The sequence below is a fragment of the Tamandua tetradactyla genome, chromosome 20, assembly GCF_023851605.1.
Source record: "Tamandua tetradactyla isolate mTamTet1 chromosome 20, mTamTet1.pri, whole genome shotgun sequence".
NCBI classification, from domain to species: domain Eukaryota; kingdom Metazoa; phylum Chordata; class Mammalia; order Pilosa; family Myrmecophagidae; genus Tamandua; species Tamandua tetradactyla.
This window is the reverse complement of record NC_135346.1, coordinates 50,420,736-50,435,616: the sequence shown is the minus strand read 5'-3', so window position 1 is coordinate 50,435,616 and position 14,881 is coordinate 50,420,736. Positions and strand designations below refer to the sequence as shown.

General features: G+C 39.5%; 1 protein-coding gene across 1 annotated transcript in view; it reads left to right on the top strand.

Moving 5' to 3' along the window:
- The window catches only part of SLIT3 (slit guidance ligand 3), a 617,936-nt gene that overhangs the window by 66,678 nt on the left and 536,377 nt on the right, over positions 1–14,881 (top strand). The gene's annotated exons all lie outside the window — the stretch shown is intronic.

Below are 14,881 nucleotides of genomic sequence, written 5' to 3'. Positions count from 1 at the left end.
TTTTAAAAACTTATTTATCAGAGGATTTGGGAAAACTTAGATTTGAGAGAAGTGAAGAACTCAAGAAAAAATTAAGAAAAAAAAAGGATATTTCAAAACATAAATACTGCCAGTACCATACTGAAGAAGAACAAATGTGGAGAATTCATACTACTCAATTTCGTGATTTACTATAAAGCCATAATAATCAAGACAAATTGAAATGTTGAAAAAATAGAGAAACAAGCCAATGAAACAGCATCGATACTCCAGAAATAGGCTCACAAATAGTGAACTGAATTTTAACAAGCCACAAGGACAGTTCAATGGAGAAAGCATGGTCCTTTCAACAAATGGTGCTGTAAAAATTAGAAATCCATATAAATACATACATACAAAGCGAACCTAGAAATAGACCTTACATCTTACACAAAAATTAATTAAAAATGGACCAGAGACCTAAAAATAATTGTAAAATGTAAAGCTATAAAACTTATAGAAGAATGCATAGGAAGAAATCTAGGTGGCCTTGGATGTAAGACAAGGAAAGTCACAGAAAATTTCACAACCAAGAAAATTCATAAGGAGATGTGACAACTAAATGTAATGTGTTATCTTGGATAGGATCCTGAAATATAAAAGCATTAGGTAAAACAAAGGAAATCTGGATAAAGTAACCATTTTAGCTAATAGTTCTTTGTCAATATCAAGTCATTAATTGTGATAGATGTGCCGCAGTAATGTGGGATGTTAAGAATAGGGTAAACTGAGTGTGGAGTAATTGGGAATGTTCTGTACTATTTTCCCAACTTTTATGTAAGTCTAAATCTGTTTTTTTATCTTCATTTTTTATTGGTATGTATTAGATATTCACATACCATGTAATCATACAAAGTGTACAATCAGTGGTTCACAATATCAACATATAGCTGTGCATTTATCATCACAATCAACTTTTTTCTTTTTTGTGTGATAAATAACATATATATAAAAATGCAATAAATTTCAAAGCACATTGCAACAATAGTTGTAGAACAGATTTTAGAATTTGGTATGGGTTATAAATTCCACAATTTTAGGATTTATTTCTTCTAGCTGCTCAAAGATACTGGAAATTAAAAGAAATATCAATATAATGGTTTGGCATTCATGCTCATTTGTTAAACGCTACCTTCTCTGTATAACTCCACCATCACCTTTGATCTTTCTTCCACTCTTTAGGGGGATTCGGGCTATGTCCATTCTAACTTTTTTCATGTTGGAAGGGGCTGTTGATAATATGGGCTAGGGGGATGGAACTAGTTGATGATCTGGAGAAGCTGGGCCCTCTGTATTTCAGGACTTATCTGATCCAGGGACCCATCTGGAGGTTTTGACTTTCTGGAAAGTCACCCAAGTACATGAAACCTTTGTAGAATCATACATAATGTCCTAGGATTGGCTGGAATAATCTTGGCTGGAGTTTGGCAGGTTATGATAGCAGCAATGTCTCACTGAAGCTTGTGTAAAAGGAACCTCCAGAGTAGCCTCTTGACTCTATTTGAACTCTCTTTGCCACTGATACTTTGTTAGTTACACTTCTTTTCCCGTTATTGGTCCGGACGGAATTGTTGAACCCACAGTGCCAGGGCTGGGCTCATCCCTGGGAGTCATCTGGAAGTCACCAGGGAAACTTTCACTCCTGGATGTTATGTCCCACGTAGGGGGAGGGCAATGATTTCACTTGCGGAGTTGGGCTTAGAGAGAGTGAGACCGCATCTGAGCAACAAAAGAGGTCCTCCAGAAGGAACTGTTAGGCATGCTTATAGGTAGTCTAAGCTTCTCCACTGCCTGCATAAACTTCACAAGGGTATCGATGGTGCCCTTCTTGAGGAATCTATTGAAAGACATATTTCAGACAATTAAAACATTGGAGAGACATTGGCATGAGGACAAGTCTAGTCTAGCCTTCAAAAAATTCTTGGAAATTAGTTGAAGCCTTGTGTTAGTTTCCTGGGCTGCTCATATGAATATCATGCAATGATTTGACTTAATAATGGGAACTTGAATGACTCACAGTTTTGAGGTCAGAGAAAAAAAAGTCCAAATCAAGACATCATCCAGGCGATGCTTTCTTCCTGAGGATTGTGGCATTTGGGGACTGGGCTTGATGCTGGTGATCAGTGTCTTTAGCTTGTCACATGGCAGCCTCTCCTGGTCTCCCCTTTTCTTCTGCATTCCATTAACGTTCACCTTCTGTCTGTTCCCTGTGTGGCTTTCTCTCTCTCTGTCTGAATTTCATTCCACTTATAAAGAACACCAGAAATAGGATTAAGAACCAATCTGATAGAGGTGAGTCATACCTTTACTGAAGTAGCTTCATCAAAAGATCTAACTTACAGTGGATTTATACCCACAAGAATGGATTAAGTTTAAGAAAATGTGTTTTGCCAGTACATACCCCTTCAAACTATCATAAGCCTCCATGTTCCTCCATACTTACTCTCTTTCCCCATGCCAGGAAAACTGAGAATAGTTTAAGAACCCGAAGGATATAAAACTGCAGAATGGAAAGAATCTGGATTCCTACTGATATGCATTTGGAATAAATGAAAACAAAATTTCATCTTCATAGTTGCAGAAAAAAGTATTTGATAAAATTCAACACTAATTCATTATTTGAAAACAATTAAAATGTTAAGAATAAAAGCAAACTTCTTTAATTTATAAACAAACCTATAGCAAACATTATAGTTAATGGTGAAATATTGAAGACTTTCCTCCTTAGAGAACTAGACACCTTCCATCACGGCTTCTATTCAACATTGTATTGACTGGAAGTCTTAGCACTGAGGAAAGAAGGAAGGAAGAAAAGAAGGAAGTAAGGAAGGAGGTAGGGAAGGAGGCAGGGAAGAGGGAAGAAAGAGAATCAGATAAGGATTAGAATGGAAGAAATATAAATGCCATTATTTATAAATGACGTGATTGTGTGCACAGAAAACAAAATAATCTATCGATAAGCTATCAGAATTTCTCAGTTCATTCAATTCCTGAGGTCACTGCAGACAAAGATTGAAATACAAAATACATGTGCATGTGTGTGTGTGTATAATTTCTATATACCAGCAATAAATAATTAGGGAGTTTAAAATATATATTTACTAAAAAAAAAAAAAAAATCAACTGTCCAGGAATAGATGCAATGAAAGATGTGTGACAACTTAACATAGGAAATGACAAGCATTACTGGGAGAAATTAAAGATGACTCAAATATATAGGGGGATGCATTACTTTCATGAATTGCAAGACTCAATATTACAAAGATTTCAGTTCTCTCCAAATTGATATATAGATTCAATACAATCTTAATCAAAATGCCAGCAGGTTTTTGTGGAAATTGTTAAGTTGAATCTAAAACCTATATGGGAATGCAAATGGCCAAGAAGTGTTAAGACAATCTTGAAGGTCAATATAGAAGGACACTTGAGTTGTGGCAAAGATGGCACAGTAAGCAGTTTGGAATAGATGATCTATCTAATAAATTATGCCAGATTAATTATATATCCATATGGAAAACAGGTTTTCTTGACCCCTACCTCATACCATTCATAAAAATCAATTACAATTGTATTGTAGATTTAAATGTGGAAGACAAAATAATAAAACTTCTAGAAAATAACTTAGAATACCTTCAACTTTTGGATAGCTGGTATGTCTTAAACAGGATACAGGGAACACTAAACCTAAAGGAAACTATAGATAAGTTGTACTATATTGAAATAAATAACTTTTGTTCACTACATTGCATCATTTAGAGAGTAAAAAGGCATGTCACAAAGTGTGAGAGGATATTGAAAATGCATGTAACTAACAAAGGATTTATGTTGAGAATATATAAAGAACTGCTAAAAATCAATTTTTTTAAAAAAAAGGAAAAAGGCAAGTAGAAAAAAATATGATTAAGAGATTTGAGCAAGCACTTCACAAAAACATATATCTAAATGGCCATGATATGAAAAGATGCTCCGTCTGTGATTAATCTCCAGGGAAACGAAAAATAAAACCACAGTGACATATACACCACACACCCATCAGAATGGCTAAAACATACACTATCGTGTATTAAGAAATAAAGCAACTGCAATTCTCATACACCGCTTGGGGAGTGTAAATTGATACAATCGCTCTGGAAAATTGCTTGGCAGTGTTAAATAGAACTGAGCATACACAAGAGCCCAGCAATCCCACTCCTGGGTATATACCCCACGAAAAGACATATACAAGAAAGTTCATAGCGCCACTATTTGTAATATCGCCAAACTGGAAACAAGCCAAATGCTCATCAACAATACATGTGATAAATGAATTGTAGTGTATCATGCATTGCAATACAGTGGTGAAAAATGAAAACAACATAAAAATCTACTGCTTTATGTAACAACATGAATAAGTCTCAGAGACATAATGAGTGCCCAAAGCCAGACATAAAAAATACATATTACCTGATTCCATTCATATTGCATTTCAAAGGCAGGCAAAAGGATTCTATGCTGTTAAAAGTAAAGATAGTGGTTTTCGTTGGAGTGTTGTGCGTGGAACTTTTTTCTGAAGTGTATAATCATCTGGTTCTGATCTGGGTAGAGGTTTCCTAGCTATGTTCACTGTATGAAAACTCTTCAAGCCATATAATTTTGATTTGTACATTTTTATTTATATGTGTTCTACCTCAAAAAATAATTGACTTTAAGAAGAGATTAGGAGGCAGAAATAACCACATTCAATGCAAGGGTCTCAGTTGAAGCCTGGTTTAATAAAAACAACGTATAAAATAAAATTTGAGGACAAATAAGAAGTCTGAACATGGTCTGGCTATCAGATGATATTAGGAAACTATTATTAATTTTATTAGTTCTGATAATGGTACTCTAGTCGTGGAGGATATTCTCCTCAATGTTTTGGAGATGCACTGAAATATTTAGGGATCAAGTGTCCTGATGTCTATAATTTATTTTTAAATGATCCATCTATAATTTATTTTTAAATGATCCAGCAAGGGGAAAAAATAAAATAAAACAAATAGAGCAACATGAAAACAATTGTTGAGTTGGCGGTAGGTATTTGGATGTTTATCCTTTTCTGTATGTTTGAACATTTTTATGACAAAAAAAAAAAGAAAAATATATTTAAGAAATTGTCCTGTCCTTTTCACAAAGAAAGAAATGGAAGCTCTGAAGGTTAAAGTACTTTGACATGCTGAGATTTGAACTCAGGACTGTTCCAGGTGCTTGGAAAGGAAACTATAACACTCAGAAGCAGGAAACAGATTGAAGTATTATATTATCCATTTTCCTCATTTTACCAGCTGGGAAGCAGGCTAAGGAGGAATTTGACTTCCATGAAATTTTAATGCAGCATGCAACGTTTGCGATGTTAATTGCCTTGGTCTTAGCACTGTTCTTCCAAACAGCATAAAATCAGGTATAGTGTCCTTAGCTCTAACCCAGAAAACACATGTGATCTTTAATTAGATGTGAAGTAAATAATTAGATTATATATTAAGGTGCATATGGGTGGCAAATATGTATTTCGAAATTACTGCAAGAAGTATTTGTTTCTGGTGGATAGAACTCTGCTTGTCCCTCCAGCACTGATGTGTTTTCTTCCTTGAGCTGATCATTTAGGGGGTAGGCACCCAAACAGCTCATGAATGTGGCTTTTTTCTTTATTTGGCCTCATTTGTATCAATAGCAAAGACTTACCCTTGTTATTAACTCAAAACAGTGGACAGGGTTTTCTTTGTGAAATGTATAGCCTGCAGTGTCTACCCTTAAATTACTCTAAGTCTGTGAAAAAGGTCCTGATGTCTGTGTGGGTATAAGCTGTCAGTACCAGAAACACCACTTTTCGGTTTTTTGATTGATTTACTTCATTGTTCTTTATTTAAAAAAAAAACAAAACATAGCTTCTATCTTGGAACATATTTTCCACAAGTTCCTTAAAATTTGCAAGAGAGTTGTAGGGAAGCTATAAAAGTAGGGAAATGTTAAGGGAAAAATAAAAGCCAGAGAAGATTTCCAAGGTTATCGAAGGCTCAGGAGGAAAGTAGGACTTGCATGTAAGCCATCCCTGTTGGAGTCCCTCCTACCCAACTCTTTCTTCCCTTGATGAATCGAGAGCACTAAGGCAAATGAGAAGGTTGTTGAAAGACGTAAGCCTAAAACCTTCAAATGGCCATCCACTGGAGGTTGGGGACATCTCCTTCCAAAGCACAAATTGGGAATATAGGCTTAATAATGGCAGGAATTTAAGCAGACCAAGTGGGAAGGACATATCACATAGCTGTAAGGAGAATGGGCTCTAGATTCCTGGTCCACACTTATTGGCTGTTTGAACTTGGGCAAATTAATGAACTTCTCTAAGCCTCAGTTGCCACATCTATATATCTATCTCTTGGGTGTTAGGAGAATTAAACAGAATAGCATACATGCAGAATTGAGTTAGTCATCCTCAAAAGATACGTGCACCCAGGACCTCAGAACATGGCTGATTTGGAATATGGGTCTTTGAACACGTAGTTAAAGTAAGCATCTCCATATGAAATCACTCAGGATTAGGGTGGACTCTGAATCCAGTGACAAGTCCTTATAAGCGAACAGAAGAAGAAACAGACACGAGGCAGAGGTTGGAGGGCAACCACAAGCCAAGGAACACCAGGGATGGCCGGCAGCCACCAGAAGCTAGGAGAGAGGCATGGAATGGATTCTTCCTCAGAGACTCCAGAGGGAACCAATGCTGACAACACCTTGGTTTTGGACTGCTGCTCACCAGAACTGTAAGAGAATACACTTTTGTCGTTTTAAGCTACCAAGTTTGCAATGATCTGTGATGACAGCCCTAGGAAACTTATAAACATGCAAAGAGTTTAGGTGGTGTCTGGCCCATAGTAAATGCTCATAAGAGTTTCACTGCAGTCTCTGAAGTAGGACTGAGAAAAGTGACTGATGGAATGTTCCTGAGGAATCCTGCCAACAGGCATTTCAAACTTTTTTCTAGTAACTTCTTCTTCCACCCTACCCCTCCAAGAACAGTTTTTAGTCCTGTGTATTAGACAACTGATTTTAGCACATGTTTATTGAGCATCTACTCTGTGACAGTTGTCATGTTAGTACCAGAGTTTTTGAAAAGAACACATAGGATCCTTGCCCTCAAGGAGCTTACAGTCAATTAGGTGGAAAAACATGTAAACCTATATCTTTCAACAGGTCAGATACTGTACCCTAGACTGTACAGAAGATGTGATCACTTCTACTGGTGAAGTCAAGGAAAGCTTCACTGAGGAGATGTCACTTGAACTGAGTTTTGAAGATAAAATAGGTGTACACATCACAACCACCAATTTGGAAAAGAATGATACATCTGGGGATCATTCAGGATGACCAAGAACAGCCAAGGCCATTCTCTAAAAGTATCCACAGCCCTTAAATCTGCTAATTCAGTTAGAGCTTGTGTGTGGTGGGCCCTTCGCCCAATGGTTTAGAGATCATATGCACGAACTCTAGATTTGAGCCTAGATAAATCTTAAATCTTCTCATTTCACTTACCAGCTGTGAGCTCTTACGCAAGTTTCTTAGTAGCTCCAAGTCCATCTGTTAAATGGGGTTACTCATTGTTGAGTGGAGTCATGTCTTAAAATGGAGATTTGTTTACAAAGTGTGGGAGATAAACTGTGGAATAAAAATTATTGACAGTTTTAGCCCTCTGTGGTAGTTAGATTCAGTTGTCAACTTGGCCAGGTGAAGCACCTAGCTCTGTTGCTGCAGACATGAGCCAGTGGTATGTGAACCTCATCTGTTGCTGATTACATCTGCAGTTGGCTAAGAGGTGTACCTGCTGCAATGAATGACGTTTGACTTAATTGGCTGATAGTTAAATGAAAGAGCGCAATGTAGCACAGTCCAAGCAGCTCGGCATTCCTCATCTCAGCGCTCGCAGCTCAACCCAGGCCTTTGCAGATGCAGAAAGGAATCACCCCAAGGAGAGTTGTTGGAACCCAGAGGCCTGGAGAGAAGGCCAGCAGAGATCACCCTTTGCCTTCCCATGTAAGAAAGAATCTCAGATGAAAGTTATACGCCTTTCCTCTGAAGAACTAACAAAATAAATCCCCTTTTATTAAAAGGCAATCTGTCTCTTGGTGTGTTGCATTCTGGCAGCCAGCAAACTAGAACGCCCTCTTAAACATTACCACGTAGGGACCATTTTATATGGAAAAATACTTTGTGACACCAGAATCACCCTAAACAAAATACTCCCCCCATGAGTGGAACATGAGGACGGAAGAGACTGAGTGCAGAGCACATCCGTGCCTGTCATTTCAGGCTCACTTGGGCACGTGCTTGCTGTGAATGGCTAGTGGAATCTTCTGTACTTTCTGTTCCTCACCTCCTCTTGCTCCCTCCCTTTTTAAGTTGTTGCTGTGTCTGTAGTTAGAGTCACAGGTTAGATGCTCACATGATGTGACTCCACTAAGAGATGACCCACATGGGGCTCTTCTGAGATGATCAGCTTCTCACACTGATTGGCACAGGGTCATCACACCATAAAATTAGTCTTCCTCCCCTCCCTCTATTCTTCCTCCTCCTCCTCCTCATCACAAGAATGATAAATACAGAGGGAGAGACGAGTTTATTTGAGCAAGTAGATCAACAGACTACACTTTCGCTCACTGGCTTTTTGCCATCCCCATGGCAAAATGCATACCAAATTGCTTCCTGTTCTTGCGCTCTGTTAACAGTTCTTGAAACGTTTCCTCTTCTGAAAAGTGTGTTCTATAGTATTTTCTGTCTGAGAGGGGTGAATGTGTTTTTAGTAGTATATAACTGATAAAGTGCTCTAGGAAGGTAAACAGACCAAACAATGCAAATTATTACTATTTCAGTATTACTGACCTTGGGCAAGGAGGGAGGGGCATGGTCACATAATCAGTTTAGAGCTTTCCCTAGCTCTGTGCGATTCCCGAATGCCCTCAAGATCAAAAGAACTAGTTGTTGTTGTTGTTCACCTTCATTTGTCTTAGTCTTTCCTTATATCCTTTTATTGTGAATTTTTTTTTTAAGCCAAAGGATCAATTTTCTCATTTCGCAGTATAACCAGGAGAATTGCTCTAAATCTGGGAATATGTCAGCCAAGTTTAGAATCTCAAAATGCTTGTCTTTCTCCCTCTGTCTCTCCCTCTGCCTCTCTCTCTCTCTGTCTCTCCCTCTGCCTCTCTCTCTCTCTCTCTCTCTCTCTCTCTCTCTGTGTGTGTGTGTGTGTGTGTGTGTGTGTGTGTGGTACCTCTTAGATGTGGAGGTTTGGAATAAAAATGGTAATTGACCTTTAACGAGAGAGCTGAGAGAACTGCTTCTGTATATTATATGGCTGTGAGCTGGATTTTAAATGTTTGATTAAGTTATTAGAGTGTTTTGCTTTGGCATAATGTACTATAAATCCACGATTGCTGGCCAAAGCAGTTAGTCAGTGGAGAAGAATAAATTGTTTTGAGAGGTGCTTCAAAACCTGGATTTTATTCTCTTGGAAAGACAAGCCTTTAAATAAATCATGTAATACAAATGAGAATTTCCATAATTAAAGTTCTAACTAGGAAGATTCCTGGAAGCTTTAGCGCAGTAAAATGAAGATGGGTCTGCCAGGATACTTTAAGTTTCTTTTTTTTTTTTTCCAAATGAAAAAAATGTATCCATAAAATTAAACCCAAACATTTCAAAACATTCATGTTCACATAATACAGATAAAAAACTTTGACAAAGGAGACTTGTTTAATATCGTTAGTTAAACAGCTATGTTTTCTGAGTTATCAGTGTTAAGTACAATACAATCATACAATTTTATTCTCCTTGGAAATGTTCTTCCAAAATTTATACAAGTTTACTGATAAAATAATGTAGTATTACATCTACTAGATCTTTAAGTGAAACATGTAAATTTGTGTTTAGCCAAATTGAGTTATTTTTACAAACTTCATTTTAAAAATAATTGTGTTAGGTAGGATGTTTGCTGGCAGGCAGTTTTTAGCTTGGTGGTGTGGAATCTAACAGACAATTTAGAACCAGTGCTCTTCGGAATTTATCTTGCATATAAATCTGTGGGACTTGTTAAGTTGTAGATCCTAAGTCTGTCTCGTGTGGGGTCTTTGATTCTGTTTTACTACCAAGCTGCCAGGTGCTGCTGCTGACCCAGATTCCACACCCCATGAGTAGCAAAGTCCTATTCTGGCACTCAGCTCCTGAGAGGAGGTGTTTGCAAATGTTGATACCTACAGAAATCACCTGGAGGCCTTTTAAACATTTTTAAATTTCTGAAATATAACATATATTCAAAAAAGCAATAAAGCTTCAAAGTACATTTTAACAAGTTGTTATAGAGCAGATTTCAGAGTTGGGTATGGGTTACACTTCCACAATTTTAGGTTTTTCCTTCTGGCTACTCTAAGACACTGGAGACTAAAAGAAATATCAGTATAATGATTCAGCAGTCATACTCATTTGTTAAATCCTATCTTCTGTGTTATAACTCCTCCTTCTACTTGGATCCTTCTCCCACTCTTTAGGGGTATTTGGGCTATGCCCATTCTAACTTTTTCATGTTGGAAAGGGCTGCCGATAATATGGGATAGGGGGATGGAACTAGTTGATGTTCTGGAGAGGCTGGCCCCTCTAGGTTTCAGGATTTACCTAGCTTAGGAACCCATCTGGAGGCGGTAGATTTCTGGCAAGTAATCTTAGTGTGTGGAACTTTTGTAGACTCTCAAATAGAGCCGTAGGTGTCCTTTAGGGTGACAGGAATGGTTTTGTTTGGGGTTTAGCAAACCGTGGTAATAAGCAACATCTAGCAGAAGCTTGCTTAAGAGTAATCTCTGACTCTATTTGAACTCTCTTCACCACTGATACTTTATTTTGTTACATTTCTTTTCCCCCTTTTTGTCAGGAAGGCATTGTGTAGCCCATGGTGCCAGGGCCAGGTTCATCCCTGGGAGTCATATTTGGAGGCCCTTTAAACCTCTGAATGACCAGGCTACGCCTCTGAAAAATTAAATCAGATTATCCAGTAATGGGACCTCGGCATCAGAATTTTGAAAGCTCCCCAGATGATTTCATTGTGCAAAAAGGGTTGACGTCTACTCCCTCAATAGTGTAAAGAAACTTGGGAAATATCTACCTTTAAAAAGGTACAGATAGTCACAAGAACAAAAAAACACATCAATTTAATAAAAGAAAACTCTACATTTCTTTTAAAAAAGAAATTTATAGAATGGCTGGGGGCACAAATGAAACCAGAAGGAAAAATAGACGATTGATTTGAACAGTGAATAAAAAAGCATTTGCAAAGACTCCTTGGGGGAACTGGGAAAATTCCACTTCCCCATGTGGAGAATTCCTGATATTCTCGCAAGCAGTGGGGACAACTAAATCAATAGGCTGAGCCCTCAATCTTGGGGTTTGTTCATATGAAACTTATCCCTGCAAAGGATAGGCTAAGCCTACATAAAATTAGGTCTAAGAGTCACCCCCCAGAGAGCCTCTTTTGTTGCTCAGATGTGGCCTCTCTCTCTCCAACCAACACAACAAGCAAACTCACCACCCTCCCCCTGTTTACATGGGACATGACTCCCAGGGGTGTGGACCTTCCTGGCAACATGGGACAGAAATCCTAGAATGAGCTGAGACTCAGCATCCAGGGATTGAGAAAAGCTTCTTGACCAAAAGGGGGAAGAGAGAAATGAGACAAAATGAAGTGTCAGTGGCTGAGAGATTTCAAACAGAGTGGAGAGGTTATTCTGGAGGGTTATTCTTACGTATTTTATAGGTATCCCTTTTTTAATTTAAGGCATATTGGAGAGGCTAGAGGGAACTGCCTGAAAATGTAGAGCTGTGTTCCAGTAGCCATGTTTCTTGAAGATGATTGTGTAATGATATAGCTTTCATAATGTGACTGTGTGATTGTGAAAACCTTGTGTGTGATGCTCCTTTTATCTACCTTATCAACAGATGAGTAGAACATATGGAATAAAAATAAATAATAGGGGGAACAAACGTAAAAGTAAATTGAGTAGACTGAAATACTAACAAACAGTGAAAGGGAGTGGTAAGGTGTATAGGAAAAAATAGGGGGAACAAAGGTTAAAATATATTGAATAGATGGAAATACTAGTGGTCAATGAGAGAGAGGGGTAAGGGGTATGGTATGTATGAGTTTTTTCTTTTTTCTTTTTATCTCTTTTTCTGGAGTGATGCAAATGTTCTAAAGAATGATCATGGTGCTGAATATACAACTATGTGATGATATTGTGAGCCATTGATTGTACACCATGCACAGAACGTTTGTATGTTAAGAAAGTTCATCATTGTATGCTGTTTCGGTTTGATAATAAAAATTAAATTAAAAAAAAGAAAGCAAATTATGTTTTAAGGGTGCTGCTTTGTTTTTAGGTTCCCAGAGACCAAAATGCACGAAACAAGCAAATGTTAAACATATGTCGTTAAACAGTTTATCTCTGAGATGTGAGTGTTGAAGGGAGACTGATCAGCTAAGCAAATACATTAAAATGGGTCCAGAGCGCCTCTTGCTTTACAGTGATTTCAAAGGTTATAGGCCCGTGACAACTGCACCCATCTCATTACTTAGAGAATTTCTATTTGTCGTCCTTCCTCCCTATCACCCAGTAATTTCTCTCTGTGACAGTTTCTGTGTTTGCAGAGCATGTCTACCTGCTCTGTCTCTAGGAAATCGCTCTCAGTGGCAGCGTTCCTCTCCTGGGGGCTCTTTACTGGACCTTGGCCCTCAGACCCTCTGCCCCAGACTCTTCCAGCTGTTTCCTCAAGGCCCCACACCCTCTCCGCAACACTTTTAGACTCTTCTCCCAGGGGCTCCTAAATAAATAAAACGTAATTAAATTTATGTGATGTTCTTTTACTGCTCTATTTATTTGATGTATGTACACACTAGAGAACTTTATACTGTACGGTATGCGAACATGCCATTTATAATTGATTCAGTAGGGCAATCATGGTCATTTGTAGAAAAAGTAGGCCATCAGCCCCTTCACTGGGGACTTTGGCACTCAGGATGACATTGTTTCTATGGGAGCAAATAAGATAAAGCTGGGAGGGAAGCCCTTTGTAGAAGACTGTAGAGCGCTGCCCAGGTTGTATTGCACCAGCGCTGATTTTTGTTGGGGATTAGCTTTGTGATTTGAAGCACTGGCTCTGTCCCCAGGCTACCCCCATCTGAATCTCAGCGCCTCACTGGCCAGCTGCGCAGCCCTGGGCAAGGGCCTTTATCTCCTCATCTGTAATTGGTGGTAAATAATATTACCTACCCCAGAGCTGTTGAGAGGATTAGATGAGGTAATGCATGCAAAGGCGTTTAGCAAGCTGCAGGACACAAAGTAAGTGCTTAATAAGCATTAACTGTTAATTACATCACCATAATGAGATTGAAATGATGATTCATATAATTTAGTATATGAAACCTTTCCCAAGAATGTAAATTTCCAAGTGTAAATTTGAGGGTGGGCTGTCCAGCAACCCCCTAACTCACGAGAGCTCGAGTATGTGCGTCCTTTAGAAGTCAATGTCCATCCAGGGATCACCACTCAGTCCCTTGGGCACCGGAGAGGTCCTATCTCCCTGGTGGCCTCCTTGCTTCCCATTCACCCATGATTCTGCAGCCCAGCTGCTGCTTGGGACCCCCTCCCCTTTTCCCACTCTCCTGCTGTGAGTGGCCAGTGGGGATTCTACATTGTTATACCCAAAGGGAGGGGCGGGGGTGTAGAGCCGTGCAGGGGAAGGCGGGGCCTGCATTCTATCAGCTCTCTTCTTCCCCATATGTCCTCTCCTGCCTCGGAACTCACCAGTGCCGGCATTGTGTCTCACCTGAACCACTGCAGACCTCCTGTTCGACCCCTCTCTGCCACTTTGGCTGCAGGGAAGTTCCTTAGAATGAGCTTCGCAAACGTGGCCCCTATCACCCCTTGCTTTAGAAAGCCCTTCCTTGGCTTCCCTTTGCTCTTAAAATCACACTTCAATTCCTGGCCATGGCCCTCAGGGCGCAGGTGAGGATCCAGCCCCTGCGTCTTTTCAGCCTCGTTGCAGGTCTCTATCTCTCTCTCTTTTGCTCACTGTCGCTTTCACTCTTGCTCTCTGCTTTTCCCTCTTCCTGGAAGTCCCTCCATACTCTTCTCATATAACTACCATTCCTCCTTTGCCTCCTCCGGGAAGTCTTCCCTGGAGCTCCAGGTTCCTTCACTTGCCTTGCTAGTATTCTCAAAGGTCTGTGAACCTTTTTTCATCTCAGTCTGTATTTATTTTGCATTCACTAGTGATTTGGGATTTTCATTTGGCTCCTCATTAGCTAGTGAGCCCCGGAAACATTGTGCCCCCCCACGCTGTCCCTGGCATTCAGCCCTGAGGCAGCATCGGCTGTGTGAGTGGGCAGTGCCCTGCTCTTGAACCCCAGTGAGGACACTGGCAGAGGTGGGGTCAGACTCCAGAGTCCTGTGGCATCTCGCCCCATTGCCCCTCCATTTTCACCTGGATGGGCGCTGCTGGGTTCCCCTGACCACTGTTCCTTTCCCATCCTGTCCCACTCCCAACGGGATCGACAAGCATCGCAGACTGCCATTTTAGTCTCTGCCTGCCCCAGTGGTTATCCCGTGAGGCCATGCACTTACCCAGAGTGGACCCTGTTTGTGATACCCCTCTTTTAGAGCTGTTTTTGCCTCTCTCTCCTAGCTCTGATATGAGACCTGGCACTTAGTAGGTACTCTAAGAATATTTTTTGAATGGTCAGCAGCATATTATTTTGAACATCCTTTTAGTAGCAAATGTTTCTTTTTTTATTGAGGTGTAATTTACATGAATTAAA